Source organism: Erinaceus europaeus, chromosome 21 (genome assembly GCF_950295315.1).
Source record: "Erinaceus europaeus chromosome 21, mEriEur2.1, whole genome shotgun sequence".
Lineage (NCBI taxonomy): Eukaryota > Metazoa > Chordata > Mammalia > Eulipotyphla > Erinaceidae > Erinaceus > Erinaceus europaeus.
In genome coordinates this window covers 34,951,211-34,968,240 of record NC_080182.1, presented here as the reverse complement: position 1 = coordinate 34,968,240, position 17,030 = coordinate 34,951,211, and the positions used below count along the sequence as shown (strand labels likewise).

Below are 17,030 nucleotides of genomic sequence, written 5' to 3'. Positions count from 1 at the left end.
TCTACTTCTTCTTTTCCACCTTCTCCTCCTTCTCCTTCTCCTTCTCCTTCTTCTTCTTCTTCTTCTTCTTCTTCTTTTTCTTCTTCTTCTCCTTCTTCTCCTCCTCCTCCTCCATCTCCTCCTCCTCCTCCTCCTCCTCCTCCTCCTCCTCCTCCTTCTTCTTCTCCTTCCCTAAATCAGTCTGACTTTACATGCAGTTTCTAAGGTTACATGCAGTTTGATACCCGATGAAAGTTCCAAAGAAAGCCTGAGAAATCTTAATTTAAAAAATGGAAGCTTCTACTAGTTTGGCTCTTCAGTTTTATGTCCTGCTTGAAGTACCTAGCGTCTGAGTGTATTTGTCTCAGGTAAGCTAGGGGTGTCCTTGAGAGTTCTCCTTCTGAAGCAGACTTGAGCATGACCAGGGATGCTCAAGAGCCTCACTGTTTGGCAAATCATCACGTTAGTGACATGCAGTCAGTACCCACTTCTCCTCAGACACTTGCCCATTTTAGAGGCCTACAGAAGAGTTCCAGTCATGCTACTCAGCCCTTTGCATATCAGATCCTTAGCAGGCAAGAAACGTGCTTTGCTGACCTAGTCCTCTTAAGTCACGTTGATTATGGTTCTCAGAGCTTCACTCTTTTTCACTCATCCCTTTTGTAAATATGGTGACTATTTTTACAAGAAAAATGATGTGATTACCTAATTCTTTTAAGTGAAAGCAACATCAAGTGGTGGTGTGGACGTTTCTGGAGATGTTTGCTACCATTTTGATGTGATCGTCCTATCACAGCAAACGATTCTTAATTTCATAAAGTAAACCTACTGATGAGCTAGTAGGTCTTTTTTTTTTTTTTAGAGAAGCTGGTATAGACTCTTTTGAAACATTTACAAATGAACTTTTATCTTTAAGGGAAAATTCTAAATTTATATTTGTTACTTTTAAAAAATATTTTAGTTATTTTTTGATAGAGACAAATTGAGAGAAGGGTCAAGCCCAGCTTCACCACTCCTGAATCTTTTCCTTCCACCAGGTGGGGAACAGGGGCTCGAACCCAGGTCTGTGAGCATTATAACATGTGTGCTCTACCAGATGCGCTATCACCTGGCCCCATAGGTTCCTTTTCTGAGTAGAGTGATATTCTCTATTCTATAAAAACATTGATTCCTAAAATTTGTTTATTCTAGTTACTTCCATGTGTGTTTTTCTCTCTGATGAACTTTCAGATAACACCCTGTCAGTTCAACTTCTTTGTGCCTTTGTTGTGTCTTAGCCTCGTGCAGATGTCTCGTCAACAGAATCATGACATACAACACACTTAAGAGAACAGCCAGGATGCTTGCACAAAATAACACAGTATTCACCTCAGTTTTCATTAAAAACTGAAGAATACTAAGGTAGTCTGCTCTGGAGTGATGTCAAATTTAGAAGTGAAACAAGAATGTAGTTCACCTGAATAATCAGAGGTCACTCCTCAACTTGGCTTCATCTCTGCTCAGTGCTTCTACATGTAGGTTGACTGTGCCCAATCCTTCCCGTTGGAACTGTATCTTAGTTCATGTGATGTGAGTGAAGATGGCTGTGGAGTATGAAGACTGACTGAATTTAACATTTGTAAGAGAAGATCAACAAAGTGTGTAGAGTTACAGCTTTTGCATATATATATATATATATATGAATTTAATGGGCACATTACATTCTTTAAAGAAAGTTTGGCCTAAGTAGTTAAACAGTACAGGTGCAGATAGGTGTTTTTTTTTTTTAAGGTTTATTTTTAAATTTTATTTATAGTATGGAAATACTGACAAGACTATAGGATAAGAGGGGTACAGTTCCCACCACCAAACTCCATATCCCATACCCACCCTTGAAAGCTTTCCTATTCTTTATCCCTCTGGGAGTATGGACCCAGGGTCATTATGGGATGCACAAGGTGGAAGGTCTGGCTTCTGTAATTGCTTCTCTGCTGAACATGGCCATTGGCACATAGATCCATACTCCCAGCCTCTCTCTCTCTTTTCCTAGTAGGGCAGGGATCTGGGGAAGCAGGGCTCCAAGACACATGGTGGGGTCCTCTGCCCAAGGAAGTCAGGTTGGTTTCATGGTATCATCTGGAACCTGGTGGCTAAAAAAGAGTTAAGATATAAAGCAGAACAAATTGTTGACTAATCATGAACCTAAAGGCAAGAATATTGCAGATAAAGATTTGGGGTCTCTGTTTTGGAAAAAGCTAGTAGGTCTATTTGAGGTATATTCCAAGGGACCTGTGACTTCACTAGTTTTTGCCTGAGTCTGACAGCTAACATGCAGGTAGACCCAGATTATTCTCTGGGGAGATGGTGTGATAACAACATTGGAAAAAGGACTAGAAAGCTGGATCAGGGAAGAGAGTAGCAGCTCCCAAAGGTGCAGATAGTTTTAAAGCATGAAGCAAAGGATTATATAGTTGATCACATAGAATGTCTTTAAGAACTGAGACCCTCTAGCAGTTTTCTTTTGGTGTCTCATTTTAATTTGCGTAATACTTTCAGGCATATAGAGTATTTACTGTTCAAGGTATTTAGATACTAGGAACTTTGCTAAGTATTTTAACATGTAAAAATCTGAATATGAAAGCAAGTAGCAGATTTGCACTTTAAATGAGCTTAATTGCTTGGAGTTGTGCCTGAAATGTTGACGTGCCTCCTATGGGGAGAGGCTTTCTTTATTGAAAAGACTTTATAAGCATAAATATTTGAAATAAAAGCCCTTCACAGAACTATATCCTGAGTATGTCACTTTCCCCATTAAAGTTCTTAAATTCTTGGAATGTTCTGCTTTGCCCTTAAATATTTATACTTTATACATTGAGGATAATATGACCCCACTATATATAGCTGTCATTTCTAAATCTTGTAACACAAGGTGCACTTTTATTTCCAAATAAGGAACTGTGAATAATCTTAAGTCTACAATAAAGTTGTGAGCTATTAAAACCATTCTTCCTTAGCAAATGTGTGTTTCTGTAAGAATTTAAAAATTGGAGATAAACAACAATTAGAGGGGCCAAGCGGTGGTGCACCTGCTTGAGTGCACACATCACAGTGCTCAAGGATCCAGGTTCAAGCCCCGGGTCCCCACCTGTAGGGGGTGTTGGTATGCTTCTAATTCTGCTTCTAAGACCCCTTCTGTTTTGATCATCACGTTAGGTTCTCTTGCATTGCTTAACGCTGTGGTCTATTTACATAATCATTGTTTTGTTTGAGACCCGCACTGGTTTAATCCCCACTGGTTCAAGCTCTTTTTTCACTCCGCCCCCTCTCCTAGTCATATCCTGTTTGCCACTGTTTAATCCCCACTGGTTTGAACGCTTTTTTCCTTCTCCCCACCCCTTATCGTACTTCCTCTTCCTGACACTTCCGCCTCAGGAGATATAAAGGACAGGATTTTATAATGAATAGAGATTAGATAGATTGCACAGCATTCCTGCTCATCAATAAAGATTGAACTGCTTTCCCAGCTCAGCCATGAGTCCCTGGTCGTCCCTCTCCCGTCCGCGAAGCTAGCTTGGCATATTGGTGCCTGAACAGGGACTAGCAGGGGGAAAGCTTCACGAGTGGTGAAGCAGAACTGCTGGTGTCTCTCTGTCTCTTTCCCTCTCTATCTCTCCCTCTCCTTTCAATTTCTCTTTAGCTCCATCCAATAATAAATTAATTAACTAGTTTAAAAAATTAGATGATTGAATACCTGTAGGTGGTAACAGAACTTCAACCAATCTGAATCATTGTAAGGACATAATGAGTTCAAAATACTATATTATAGGTAATTTTCAATTCAAAACATTGAAATAATCACATTCCACCCCTCACCCTTCCCACTTCCAACTTAACTAGCTGGAAAACAGGGATAGAGAGAATTTTCAAATCTATGGTCATTCTTGCTGCAGTGCGGTGCCAGCCTTCCCACTTGCTAGTGGGTCATGCGAGGAGACTTGAGTGTCGGCTCTCATGGCATATGGGGTGGTGGGAAGACAAGCTCACCCCACGGTGGTATGGGCTCTCACTGGAGGGACCATTGCTGAATGCCATGCAAACCCGGCAGGTCCAAAAGAGCTGGACAGAAGGCTACATCCCAAAGGCTGAGAAGGACAAACAAGGTGGATGTGGCAGGACCAATGGGCCTAAGAAGCCTGGTAGCCCTGAAGTCTGTAGCTTAACTCTGTCCTCTCAGTACTTCTGAGCCATACCCCAGATCAGATGGCCTCAGGGGAGCCTCTTGGTGCAAACTTTAAAGGACATCTAGAGGACTGTCTTAACATCCATAGTTAGAAAGGACAAGGTGACCCAACTCTTCCTGTTAGAGAAAAAAAAAGTTCCAGGCTCAAAACAGTGTCTGTGTGTTGTATGTGGTGATGGGGTGTGTTAAGAGAGACAATTATTATTTTTTAAGACTACAGCAGATGTAATCTTTTTATTATTATTATTTATTGGATAGAGACAGAAAGAAATTGAGAGAGGATGGGAGAGGAAGAGAGACAGAGAGACACCTGCAGCTCTGCTTCACCATTCATGAGCCTTTCCCTCTGCAGGTGGGGGCTGGGGGCTTGGACCTGGGTCCTTGCGCACTGTAGTGTGTGCACTTAACTAGGTGCATCACTGCCTGGCCCTTTGAGATCAATTATTAATGCCTCCATGTCAGGCTCTTTACAAATGTTGCCTAGGCAATAGAAATGATTTTGTTATTAAAGATAAAAACAAAATTTTTTGAACTGTAAGAGCATGATCTGATTTAAAAAAATCAAATATGACTGAGGTAAGATTTAAAATAAATCTGCAGTCAGTTCTTTGATACACATATTTACAATCTTGTATATATTGGGAGTCGACTGCATTCAGAACTTTTTGTCCTATTTTGAGCAAATGTTATACGAACAGCCTTTTATCTTCCTTTTCTTGTCATCACCAAAGCACCATGGCTCCAAGCTTGACTTTTTCAGATGGAGGGGTAGACACAGAAACACCAGAGCAGTGAAGCCTACCCTTGTGCTGTGTGGTCAGGGGTTCAAACCTGGGCACAGGCGTGAAGCTTCCCATGTGAGCTAGCTCACTGGTGGAGTAAATATTCAAGGGCCATTAACCATTGTGTCTTATGGACGAAGTGATTTATTCACTCTCCTACTGTCATTGATGACTGATTTTCTATTATTTTAAATAACTTTGTATATCAAGATATATAAATGTATATCAAGATATATAAATGATTCCTATTTTTGTTTCTCTCTGACTACAAACAAAGGCTGATTTTTCCATGTTTCATGGCCCTTTTGTACATCTATGGTGAGTCTACTCTGTGACTTGATTTTTTTTTTTTTTTGCAAGATTCACAGATGGCTTTAAGTTCATGATCTGGGGGAGCTCTAAAAGGCAAGACATACTGTGCTCTACTCCATGCCATTTGGTCCAAGCCCCCCTGTAGGGTGTCTGCAATTAAGCCAAGGCCCAGGGTTTGCAGGAGCCCACGTTAAACTGTCCACAAGGCCAAAACCTCTCCCTAAATTCCTCTCAGAAATGCTGCATAGCCGTGGATATTTGAACCTAATTAAAGCAGCAAGGACTTTGCACTGCATGTGTTTATTTATCAGAATTAACCTGGAACACAGTTCAAGAAACATGCCTTAAGGGCCAGGTGGTGGCACACCCAATAGAGTATACACATGACCATGCACAAGGACAGGGGTTCAAGCCCCTGGTCCCCTGGAGGGGGGGAGCTCTGTGACCTCCCAAGCAGCTGTTTTCCTTCCTTTCCCCACACCTTCTCCCTTTCTCTCTCTCTCTCTGTTATTTCAAAAAGGAAGCAACATAAACCTGTTAACACTATCTCACAAAATTTTATTTTTGCTTTCATTGTAACTCTTACTTGTCTTTTAATTTACACTGAATTAAGTATAACATCTCAGTTCAGATTGTTCAAGAGAGCCAAATTCCAGCCCCCAGCCCCTATACAGGACTCTGTGTGCAAAGGGGAAGCAGCAAGCTAGCTCCGAGCAGCTGCTTATTTAAGAGTGCAAGCCCCACCCTCCGCCTTCTTAGTCCTCTTCGCCACCACCCCTAAGGATATTGTAAAGGCTCAGCCCGCCTGGAGTGCAGGTGTTTGCAATTGGTAGGTGCCTGGGGTGGTTTTGACTGAAATCTGATTTTGGCTTTCTTGGGAGAGGCAAGCAAGGTTGGCCTGCTTTAGGGAGGCAGGCTTTGAAGTGGCTGCCCCCAGTAGACATGGCTGCCTAGCCACAGAGACCAGGAATGGGGCAAGTTGACCACCATCTCTACCTCTGAAGATCTTGGGAGCTGCGTGACTGAACTGAGTCGTCTAGACTCAGTGTTTTTCGGACTTGCCTGCAGCTTTGAGAATCAGGTGAACCAGCAGGTCAGTCATGTTCTGTGTGGGTTTCTGGATCTGGAGAGCACCTGGGGGTGCTTTTTGCTTTGTGGAGGTGTGGAGATCCCTGGTGGGGGCATGTGGGTGAGAATTAGAGCTAGGTGTTTGGGTGGGCTCTGCTCTAGATATCTCTGAGGCACAGATTCCTGTGTGGTTATCTTTTTGTTGTATTTTTTTTGGCTAAGTTTCACATATAATGAATATTCATCTGGTTTCTCGATTATTATTAGCTGACTATAGTCAACAGTTGTATCAGGTATCAGTTTTTCTTTCAAATGGCACACTCTCATCTTTTTTAAACTACAGGATTGTATTTGTATCCTTACTGATTTTCATTTCATTTTAAGAAACAGAGTGTGTGTGTGTATGTGTATGTGTGTGACAGAGAGAGAGAGAGAGACTACAGTATAGCTCAAACTTTTCTCAGTGGTGGTGGGGGCTGGGCTTAAACTTGGGTTATATACATGGCAAAAAAGATAATTTAAATGAACTATTTCACTAGGCCTACTTGCTGATTTTTAAGTTATAATTTCTTATTATTATTAGACAGGATAGAAATTGAGAAAGGAAAGATAGAGATGGGAAGGGAAAGACAGACACCTGCCGACCTGATTCACCACTTTTGAAGCAACCCTCCTGCTGATAGGGAGCTGGGGACTAAAACTGGTCTTTTATGTTTTTTAAGATTATTTATTTATTTATTCATTCATTAGAAAGGTAAGAGGAAGAAAGAGAGAAAGCACCAACTATCACTCTGGTACATGTACTGCTAGGGATTGAACTCGGGACCTCATGCTTAAGAGTCTAATGCTTCATCCACTGCACCACCTTCCAGACCTCTTTTTTTTTTTTTCTTACCCAAATACTGCTCTGCTCTAGCATATGTTGTTATGAGAGATTGACCCCAGGCCTCATATTTGAGGCCTGAATTCATATTTGAATTCATATTTGCATAACCATTATGCTAACCACTGAATTCATATTTGCATAACCATTATGCTAACTCCCACAATCCACATTTTTTCCCTTATTTTTAATGTAATAATAGGGGACAGGTGGAGATGGTTTGCTAGTAAAGTGCAGAGGGAGGAGAGTTCAACCCCTCTAGCTCTTCCCACAACCTCAGCACCACGTGTGTGGCAAGATTCACAAGCAGTGCAGCAGATAACCCTGGCGACATAAATAGATCTCTGTGGCGTGGGTGCTATCCCCTAGAATCTTCCAATCTTGTATGTCACTAATGATGATAAAATAACATATACAATGGCATGTAAGATGTGATATTAAAATGTACTTGCTTTTAAACACTGGGTTTCTAGTCAGTACACATACATTTTGTTGCATGTACCCACTGACAACTTGTGTTTTCTAAATTTTACTAGTGAATTAATAACGGCCTACAATTAAGATTACAGGAGTGCAGCTCCACACTCCACCAACACCCCCTCCTTCCATGACAACCATCACATGTTAGCGAGCATAAATCAAACCACCATCCACTGCAAGGAAGCAAAAGATGTTTATTGACGAATTGCAATCCAGGCCGAGATGGAGACTGGCTGCAGTCTACCAAGCTCGACCCTGAACAAGGCTCAAACCATACAATTTATAGGAATTCAGACTACACTCAGGGAGGGGGAACACATCACTTTATCAACCTACATCCAATAACAGGCTATAGTAAACACAAAATCCAATCATTTCAAACTTAGCAAAAGCATGATCCATTCAAAGCAAAGCGCGGGCTAGTTTCAAATATAGTAAGATCACACAACCAATAGAATTCAACCAGGCAGGGTCGCCACATCCTCCCGCCATCAGCTATGACCACCCATCCGGTAGACAGCACACCACAAAGTCTGTGCAAAGGTCCTGATAAGGCTTGTCCCCATGCAGGGTCCTTCGAACAATGGGTGGCCTTCACTGATTAGGTCCTGTTTATTCAAGGGGGAAGGGGCAAGGAATTTTCCACTTCACTCAGCAAGACAACTTAACTCTAAAGATAAAGGAACTTAACACTTAAAACCTAAAAAGAAACTCAACCAAGAAATCTGCTTAATAAATCATTAATATTTAAGAGGGGGTTCCAATGTAACAGCATGTTATTTGCCTGTCACATCACAGTTCTCAGAAGATGTTAGAGATAGGCTTGCTATTTGTTTTAACTTTATTTTATTTGATAGAACAGAGAGAAATTGAGAGGGAGGAGAGAGAGGGAGAGAGACAGCTGCAGCACTGCTTTACCAGTCCTGAATAGGGTGCAGAGTAGGGGTTTGAACCTGGGTCATTGTGCATGGTAAGATGTGTGCTTAGACATGTGCATCACAGATGGTTTTACAAATGAATTCTACAAAACCTTCAAAGAAGAACTAATACCTCTACTTTTAAAAGTCTTCCAGAAGACTGAAGACACTGGAATACTCCCTGCCAGCTTTATGAAGCCAACATCACTTTGATACCAAAAGCAGACAGGGACACAACCAAAAAAGAAAACTACAGACCAATATCTCTGATGAACATAGATGCTAAAATATTGGACAATATTCTAGTCAACCGGATAGAGCAGTATATTAAAAAGATTGTTCATCATGCCCAAGTGGGGTTTATCCCAGGCATGCAAGGTTGGTTTAATATATGTAAATCAATTAATGTGATCCACCACATCAACAAAAGCAAGACCAAAAACCACATGGTCATATCAATAGATGCAGAGAAAGCCTTTGACAAAATCCAACATCCCTTTATGATCAAAACACTACAAAAAATGGGAATAGATGGAAAATTCCTGAAGATAGTGGAGTCTATATATAGCAAACCTACAGCCAACATCATACTCAATGGTTAAAAACTGGAAACATTTAGCAAAATCAAATTTGATCTACCTTGAAAGGGAAAAAGCCATGTAGAGTGGTGGAGCAGTGCAGGCACTGAGCCCCAGTAATAAACCTGCTGGGAAAATGAAGGAAAAAAAAAAAAAGATTTGGGTAGAAGAAATAAGGAAGAGAGTGTCCCAGTACAGGGTGAGAAGTTGCAAAGGTGAGAGACTTGCTTATGGCTGGGATGGGGAGTCTTGCTGGAAAAGCAAGGAGTTTATCATGTAGTAAGGACACAGATCCTGAGGGCCTTTGATAGGAAACAACAAGGCATTTGTGGAGTGAATGAGCAAATTTGGGTCAGAAAGATTATTCTGTGGAGGCCGGGCAGTGGTATACCAGGCTAAGTTACATAGTACTAAGTACAAGGATCTGGGTTCAAGCCCTTGGCTCCCCACCCACAGGGAGGAAGCTTCGCAAGCACTGAGGAAGGCCTGCAGGCATATCTTTCTCTCCCTGTCTCCCTGTCCTCTCTCAGTTTCTCTCTGTCCTATCCAATAAATTTAAAAAAAAAAAAATGGATTCAAAGTGCCAGCACTGAGCCCCAGTAATAACCCTGGAGGAAAAACAAACAACAACGTCAAAAAAGAAAAAAGAAAAAAAAGCTTTTTAAAAAAGAAAGATTATTCTGAGAGTGCTCCAGCTATAGCCCTGAGGCAAAAATAAGTAAATAAACAAATAACTGAATAAACTCCCCCCCCCCAAGAGAAAAAGAAAAGGAATAGGGAAGGGGGTCAAGCAATCTCAGGAGGACAAACTGAAAAGGCTAAAAGGCACATTAGTTACAGGAGACATGCAAACTGAAACAGCAGTGAGGTGTTATTTTTTTCTTAATTTTTATTTATAAATTGGAAACACAAACAAGACCATAGGATAATTCCACACAACCCCCACCACTAGAACTCCATATCCTATCCCCTCCCCTGATAGCTTTCCTATTCTTTAACCCTCTGGGAGTATGGGCCCAGGGTCTTTATGGGGTGCAAAAGGTGGAAGGCCTGGCTTCTGTAATTGCTTCCCCACTGAACATGGTTGTTGACAGGTTGATCCATACTCCCAGCCTGTTTCTCTCTTTCACTAGTGTGGCAGGGCTCTGAGGAGGTGGAGCTCCAGGACACATTGGTGGGGTCGTCTGCCCTGGGAAGTCCAGTTGGCATCATGGTAGCATCTGGAACCTGGTGGCTGAAAAAGAGTAAAAATATAAAGCAGAAGAAATTGTTGACTAATCATGAACCTAAAGGCTGGAATATTGTGGATGAAGATTTGGGGTCTCCGTTTTGGGAAAAGCCAGTGGGTCTATTTTAAGTATATTCCAAGGGGCCCATGACCCTACTAGTTTTTTGCCTGCGCATTGGTGCAGCGGGTTAAGCACACATGGCTCGAAGCTCAGAGACTGCCATGAGGTGTTATTTGATACCATCTGACTTACAAACACCAGAAGCTGGGGATGCCAAGTGCTGGTGCCTGTGGTTGGGATGTTTTGCAGGCATCCTGGACTGCAACCTGGCATTGCTTTGTCATGTTGGGGAACAACAACAAAGGCCCTAACCGACGACCTGGCGTTTCTACTTCCAGGTTCATGTCCCAGGTTCAGGAGTTAGTCAGGTTCAGCTACAGAGTCATAAGGCCACAGGCCTGTGAATGCTCGCTCACCTGGAGGCAGAGGGACACAGGGCAGCCCCTCAGGAGTGATGGCTCCGGGGGCCAGATGGTGACATACCTGGTTGGGTGCCCGTGCTACAATGCACAAGGTCCCACATGCAAAGGGGAAGCTTTGCGAGTGGTCAAGCAGGGCTGCCGGTGTCTCTCTCTTCCTCTCTAGAGCCCCCTTCCCTCTTCATTCTTGGTTGTCACTATCCAATAAATAAAAATAAAATAGAATTAGTGGCCTAGGAGGTGGCACAGTGATAAAGCTTTGGACTCTCAAGCATGAGGTCCCGAGTTCAATCCCCAGCAGTACATGTACCAGAATGATGTCTGGTTCTTTCTCTCTCCTCCTGTCTTTATCATAAATAAACAGAATAAAATAAAATAAAGGAGTGATGGTTCCATCGGACAACATACAGCTGCATCAGGCAGTTGAGGAAGGGGTTGGAGACGTCCCCAGCAGCCCCCAGTGAATCTTGGTAAGGCTTATGGAGACAAGAAGGGGACCCAAAGCAAGGGGAGGCAGATAGACATGGGCATTTATGAAAATTCAAAGCACAGATGCACAAAATACTACTTATTTAGCAAGCGTGCTTAACAAATATTCCCGTTAAACACGTCAGCCTGTTTGTATGCAGAAGGTAAAGAATGGATGCAGGGGAGGAGACGAAGGAGAAGGAGCATCTAAGATAATAAAACAAGCCAAGCCAAGCACAGTCACATGGCAGTGATGGAGCAGAAAGTGAGGAGTGGGAAGAGCACTCTCACCCCGGGGGCCTGATAGCTGCAGCCCCTCCCCCACGGCTCTGCACCTGCAGGGGAGTCGCTTGGCAAGTGGTGAAGCTACTTTGCAGGTAGGTGTCTGTCTCCCTCTCTCTATCTCTCCACCCCCATCCATTTCTCTCTGTCCTAGCCAACAGAAAAAATAAATGGAAAAAATGGCTGCCAGGAACACTGGGTTCATTGTGTAGGCATGTGGTAACACCGAATGTTAAAAAAAAAAAAAGTAATTGATTGTCAGAGAAATGCAAATAAAGACAACAATGAGATACCACTTCACTCCTGTAAGAATGACACACATCAGAAAATGTAACAGCAGCAAATGCTGGAGAGGGTGTGGGGTCAAAGGAACCCTCCTGCACTGCTGGTGGGAATGTCAATTGGTCCAACCTCTGTGGAGAGCAGTCTGGAGAACTCTCAGAAGGCTAGAAATGGACCTACCCTATGATCCTGCAATTCCTCTCCTGGGGATATATCTTAAAGAACCAAATACACCCATCCAAAAAGATTTGTGTACACCTATGTCCATAGCTGCACAATTTGTAATAGCCAAAACCTGGAAGCAACCCAGGCGTCCAATAACAGATGAGTGGCTGAGCAAGTTGTGGTCTATATACACAATGGAATACTACTCAGCTATTAAAAATGATGGAGTCACCTTCTTCACCCCATCTTGGATGGAGCCTGAAGAAATCATGTTAAGTGAGATAAGTTATAAACAGAAGGATGAATATGGGATGATCTCACTCATAGACAGAAGTTGAAAAGCAAGATCAGAAGGGAAAACTCTAAGCAGAACTTGGACTGGAGCTGGTGTATTGCACCAAAGTAAAAGACTCTGGGGTGGGGGTGGGGAGTTCAAGTCCTTGAACAATAGAGGGACACAATACCAGACAGGATCAAGAGAGACACGAGAGTAGATATTTGATGTGAGCCATGTGAATTCTCACCTAGCTGCCTGGAAAAGATGAGACCCAATGGAGAGTGTGTTGTGAAGCTTCTCCCCTGCACATTGGGACCAGGTGTTTAAATCCAGGTCCTTGCTCACCGTAATGTCTGTGCTTAACCAGAAGCACCATCGCCCTGTCCCCTGTTGGCGCAGGCCATACGAGCTGCTTGACGCGGTACCAGCTTCGCAGGAAGTTCAGCACGGCTGGACTCTCCAGGACAAACTGAAACCATCTGGCCTTTTGCCATGTATAGGGTTTGGGATTAAACTCTGAGTGGTCTTAATAATATTTACCTATGGCCAGGCTCAAAGCCTGACCAATAACAAAAGTAATGACAAAACCTGCACTGCACTCTGTAAGATTGATCATAATGGAACAAGCAGTGATGCAGAATTTTTTAGGAGGCTCCAATAGGAAAACTTGTTTTCCCCTTTATCTACATTTCTTCCTTTAGTATTTCCCCTAAAATATAGAGAAATATTGGTGCTTCCCGCAGTGGAGGGGCCACCTTACATAGCATAATTAATAAATGGGAAGTTATGGTACCTGCCTAGATACAATGGGCTTTTTAATCTACCTTCCACCACTATGCTCCCACTTCCTTATACAAGAATAGTACACGAGAGCCTAGGTCACGTAGTGAGCACACACGGAAGATGGATTCCAGCTAGAGAGCTCAACTTTATGGGGAGGCTGGCCAGGTCAGCACTACCTTGGTGCCTTCTCAGTAAGGAACAAAACAAAACTCCTTGATCAAACAATGGAACAGATTTTATGAAAAATGGGCTGTTCACTTTGTTTAAGGCCCCTACAAACATAACAAGCTTAAACTTTCTATGAACTACGGCTTCGAATGCATAGGGGCAAGAGAATGGCATAAATATACAGGTAAAATATTAATCTTAATCACTAGGACATCTGCCCAGCACACAGTTACAGGAATAACAAAAGACATAGAAACTGATGTGATCTCTAGGGAGAAAAGTGCCCCTGGAATGTGAATGTTCCACAAAGCAGGAGGTGTTCCCTACCTGTGCTGTTCTTACTTGGTGATTTTTGTTTTAATAATCAAAGCCTCAGTGATTTTTGTTTTAATGATCTAAGCCTTATGAGACTATAAAAATACAGTTCTGCCCGAGTAAGACAGAGACATCTGCTTGAACTTGATTCAGCATCAACTCACTTGTCTCTCATTCTTCCTCATTCCATGCCAACTCCCCTCCTCTTTCAGATCACCCTAATTACCTGCTGGGGCTGGCCCCCTGCCCCCTGCCTTCTCCCTCTTCTTCCTCCCTCCCCCAGATAGTTCTTAGGAAGGAATGGCATTCAGATAGAAGGCAAGACAAGTAGCGACAGAGGGAGCCCACAGATTCTAGGCACCCCACCTACAAGTCAGCTGGTTGTGCCCCTCACTGCCTACCCGCAGCCCCCTTCCTGCTCTCAGTCTGCACTGAGGGACACAGACTGGGGCTTCTGCCTTGAGATGCCTCTGGAGTCATCATGCCTTGGAGAGGAAAACAAGAAATGAGTATGGGACACCCACCACTCTGCAACCTGAGAGCCCAGGGACCACACAGGAGACCAAAAGCATAAGCCCACTCTGGACTCGGGTCTGGACTCGGATGCCCAGTCAGAGGATCAAGAAGCTGTGTGCTGCCTGCAGGGTCAGGACTTCTGATTGTACACCCAGCTCTGGGTGGGGTCTCTGAGTGGGGTACTCCTCACCACTGACCTATGGCAAGGTCCATGGGACTCTCTCGGGTGCCCCCACTACTGTGCCCACCACAGTGTCCATCCCCAGCCCCTGTCACGTCCTCATTGCACACTTCCCTGGGCCTCTACTACCACAGCAGATGCTAGGCTCTGAAACACCTGCCGACTCCAGTTCTGTGTGTTAGACAGGAAGGACATCCACTTGGCTGTGTGTGTGTGTCAGACAGAGACAAGGACAGAGAGAAGTCACATCCTGGGACACACTAGCCCGGGCTCTCTTCACATAGGCAGGTGTTCCCTAACATCATGCACTGCTCTGCACAGGATGCTTCGTCTCAGCTGGATGTGGCCATAGCAGGGGGACATACTCCTGGCTTAGAGAGCAGGCAGATTTCACTACTGAACACTGCAAATTGAAAAGCTGTGGAAATGCTCACTTCCCCACTGGACTGTGGACAGGTGCATCCACTCCTCTGACCCTGGGCTTTTGGATCTGTGACTGGAGAAGCTCAAGGGCCCTAGCCAGGTTGGGAGTGAGAACCCATGAGGGGAGCACGGAGAGCAGGGCACAGGGTGGGCAGTCAGTGAGCATCTTTTGATGTGACCTGAGGGTGGGCCTCAGGGTGGAGGAAGCCTGACTCACAACAGCTTGGGTGGAGGGGGGGGATGGGGCAGCTTGAAAGGAGGGGCCACCTCAGCTCCCTGCCTGTGGCATCTGAGAACAGACTGTCCCCCGGCTAGGGGCAGAGAGGGGATCCCTCGTCCTGTATCCTTTGAACACTGGGGGCCTGAGCCAATGACTCTTTTCCTCCAGGAAACAACACTCTCAGTTTAGCAGAGGGTGGCTCCTAGGCCTCCAAAGTGTGTCCCCAGAGGGCTGAACCTGGGGCCCGGGTATGTGGAGGAAAGGTCGCTGTCTCCCTCTGTGCTGACCCTGCCCGGGACCTGGGCGGCTTGCTTCTCAGCCCCTCATACTTTGCTCCCAGGGCTGGGGCACAGGGAGCCAGATCTCTGCTTTCCTCGCAGGTCACTGCATGTATACAATGTGCACTTAGCCGGGTCTGCCACCTCCTGTGGGCTCTTGCTAACACCCTCCACTTGGCCCTGGAGGTGAGGACTGAGATCTCCCCGAGGTGACATGGCCAGGACCCTGAACTTCTGCCAGCCCAGAGGACTCACGCCAAGTGAACCATGCTCAATCCGGGGTCAAAGTGCTGACATCTGTGTGCTAGGCTAGGCACCACACCCAAATCTGGCGGCTGCCGTGGGTCCACCAGCCTCTGGAGCAAGAAGGACACACCCCTTGCCCCCAGCTATGACAGTCCTGGACCACACAGCCCTTTCTGCTGGCTGGACACCGACTCTTTGCTCGAGGCTCCTGTCTCTGCTTCTCTCAGGCTCTTTCTTGTGCAGGGTCAAAGCCTAAGACTAGAGGAACCTGTGAGCCCACACATAGGACCAGTAACATGGCTAGCCTGAAGAGTCCACCTGCTTTGTCATGCACAGAACCTGGATTTGAATGTGACCCCCACCACACCAGAGGAAGCTCTTCTGTGTTGTAGTATCTTGCCCTCTATTCTTCTGTCTCTTTCTTTTTGGGAAAAAAAAAAAAAAAGCTTGGCTCAGAGTATTGAAACCCATGTGACGACCAAATAAAAATAACTTCTTGCAAATAAGGAGACACACTTGTGAGTGGAATACTGCCCACACCTGGTATACCACTGCCCGGCCTCCACAGAATAATCTTCTGTTTCTAACTTATCTCACTTAACATGATTTCTTCAGGCTCCATCCAAGATGGGGTGAAGAAAGTGACTCCATCATTTTTAATAGCTGAGTAGTATTCCATTGTATATACAGACCACAACTTGCTCAGCCACTCATCTGTTATTGGACGCCTGGGTTGCTTCCAGGTTTTGGCTATTACAAATTGTGCAGCTATGGACATAGGTGTACACAAATCTTTTTGGATGGGTGTATTTGGTTCTTTAAGATATATCCCCAGGAGAGGAATTGCAGGATCATAGGGTAGGTCCATTTCTAGCCTTCTGAGAGTTCTCCAGACTGCTCTCCACAGAGGTTGGACCAATTGACATTCCCACCAGCAGTGCAGGAGGGTTCCTTTGACCCCACACCCTCTCCAGCATTTGCTGCTGTTACATTTTCTGATGTGTGTCATTCTTACAGGAGTGAAGTGGTATCTCATTGTTGTCATTATTTGCATTTCTCTGACAATCAATTACTTTTTTTTTTTTTAACATTCGGTGTTACCACATGCCTACACAATGAACCCAGTGTTCCTGGCAGCCATTTTTTCCATTTATTTTTTCTGTTGGCTAGGACAGAGAGAAATGGATGGGGGTGGAGAGATAGAGAGAGGGAGACAGACACCTACCTGCAAAGTAGCTTCACCACTTGCCAAGCGACTCCCCTGCAGGTGCAGAGCCGTGGGGTTCAAACCAGAATCCTTGAGCAGATCCCTCTGATTAGTACTATGTGTGCCTAATCCCGTGTGCCAGCATGGCTCTGAGATTTTTCTTTTTTTCTTTTTCTATTTTGCCACCAGGGTCATCGCTGGGCCTCGGTGCCTGCACCACAAATCCACTACTCCCGGAGGCTATTTTTTCCCTTTTTTTTTTTTTGCCCTTGTTGTTTATTTCTGTTGTTATT

The 17,030-nt window shown here is 44.4% G+C and overlaps 1 long non-coding RNA gene across 1 annotated transcript in view; it reads left to right on the top strand.

The window, feature by feature from the left end:
- The window catches only part of LOC132535309 (uncharacterized), a 54,544-nt gene that overhangs the window by 11,667 nt on the left and 25,847 nt on the right, over positions 1-17,030 (top strand). The gene's annotated exons all lie outside the window — the stretch shown is intronic.